Source organism: Dendrobates tinctorius, unplaced genomic scaffold (assembly GCF_039654945.1).
Source record: "Dendrobates tinctorius isolate UK_male_01 unplaced genomic scaffold, ASM3965494v1 ptg000032l, whole genome shotgun sequence".
NCBI lineage: Eukaryota > Metazoa > Chordata > Amphibia > Anura > Dendrobatidae > Dendrobates > Dendrobates tinctorius.
The window spans coordinates 25,176,958-25,179,301 of NW_027361700.1; positions in this window are offsets into that span (position 1 = coordinate 25,176,958).

The following is a 2,344-nucleotide window of genomic DNA, read 5'->3' on the forward strand; positions in this document are numbered from 1 at the left end:
AATTTTTTAATGTACACAAGCCACGCCCAATGGGCGTGCCTATGTAAATTCTTGCGTACGCAAAGTGTACGCATGTGCTTGCGTATGCCTGCTTTCTCATAGACTAATGCAAGCGTCCGCATGCGTATGGGCACGGATATTTGACTTCCCCAAAATTGCAACATGTTGCGTTTTCCGTGCCACGCCGCACCCCTGGAAACGACGCATGCGTACGCATCTGCAGACAAACGCATGCAAACGCATGTCCATGCGTACACCATGATAAAAATAGGTATGCATGATGCATGAGGATGGATGCGGACGAAATGCTGCGGACACAACCGCAAATGTGAAACCGGCCTAATACTTACATGTAGCAACTCTGTGACACCATTTACTCACAAGTACCGTAGAGGAGTTTTTTTTTTTAACCCTCCCTCAATATTGACAAACATTTCAAAGAGTGTTTTATTACATTTTTCTAACTGACCAAAATTAGGAAAAAAGGTAGAGGTGGGGCTGGATTGTTTCTACTTATTACCAGTTGGCACCAGGTACAGGATTCAGTCTTTCTGCACTAGTAGGTTTTATATATGTGGCAGTGTTTTTGATTAAATATATGCACACTACAATTGCGATTTTGTACTTTGTAGGTGACGGATGGTATGGGAATTTTCACAGATGCCGATATTTCAGGCTGTTGGTGAAAATCCTGTGGTCGATTAGGTGAAACACAGGAAAGAAAACTTGTGTCAGATGTTTTTACATGATACAAATCAATACATTTCAGCGTTAATCTGAATTTCTAAAACACATTACAAAGTGTTTCTTTAAAGCAGAACAGTGCACCAGTGGGTAGTCAGTGGCACTTATGATTAAGTGTTTACAGTGAAATCCTCATTGTATTGTTCCTGGGGATTTATCTGGACAGCGCTCATCAGGAAAGGACCGGAGAAAGTTCTAGGAATGATAAGAACAGAGAGAACTTCAAGTATTCCAGTGTTGGAGAGAGAAGGGAGAAGAATTAAGGCTGGGATAAGTGTGGAGTTTTGATTGACAATCTTTTGCGTAACACTGTGCAGGCAATACACCCCTCCTTCCCATGTTTTTCTATAAGACAAGACCACATTCATACATTGCGGAAAATTTCTGCAGTGGTTTTGGTCACAAAGCTGCAAAGGATACACGTGTTACTTGCAGATTTGACCCTACTTCATTACAAAGTATTGAATATGGTGATGTGGGAATGGGATTGTGTGCAAGACCCATTTACAAGTATTGTACTGTAAATTGTGACAGATTTGCAAAATGGAATCCGAACTACAAAGCCACAATGTGTGAACTTGGACGCAGAGAAGCACAATACAACAAACGTGAAAAAAGTTTCACGTTTGTTGTATCGTGTTTCTCTGTGTTCCTGTCTCTTGGTGGTGTGAACACTGTCTTACTGACTTGTTCACTGTATGTGCATGGCCCATGCGTTTGTATTCTATTGGTTTCTTGCTTCCGCAAGTTTTTGGGAGGACTCCACCCCTCTCATGTGGGCCATGCACATATCAAGCCGTCTCACACAGCATGTCCACCTCAGACATTACCGCGCCGAACCCTGCTCATATAGGTACTGTTCACATGGTCAGGTTTTAAATTCATTGGATAGGACTGCTCTGATGGGTATACCTTGGCGTTGGTAGAGCGGCTTGGCATACATTTTTCGCAAAAAACGTATCAGCTAAATACCCTGTTTTGCTATCATCTTTTTACTAGCACTTGCTGTTTATTGTTGAAAATTTTTTTACAGCAGAGTATTTTTTCACGTTTGTGGTATTGTGTTTCTCTGTGTTCCAATGTGTGAACTTGGCCTAAGGCTAGGTTCACATCGCGTTAGGGCAATCCGTTTAACGGATCCATTTCTATGCGGCACTAAAGCAATGTAATGGATCCGTTAACGCACCAACCTGTGCCAACGATGAGCCCCAAATTGTCTGTTTTTTTGTGATTGCGTTAATGCATGGTTGCATTGGGTTGGCATGCGTTAGCAATAGAGTTCTATGCAGAGCGAACGCTTTCGTTCGCTGTGCGTTCCCCGTAACGTACCCAAAAATGCGGTAGTCCGCATTCAAAGGTGCATCACAAGATAAAGGACCATCACTAACGCATGCCAATTTTCACATGCGTTAGGATCCGTTAGGCTAATGGAAGTCAATGGGTGCGTTAACGGATCATAGAATCATAGAATCATAGAATCATAGAATCGTAGAGTTGGAAGGGACCTCCTGGGCCATCTGGTCCAACCCCCTGCTCAAAGCAGGATTCGCTAAATCATCCCAGTCAGATGTCTGTCCAGCCTCTGTTTGAAGACTTACAT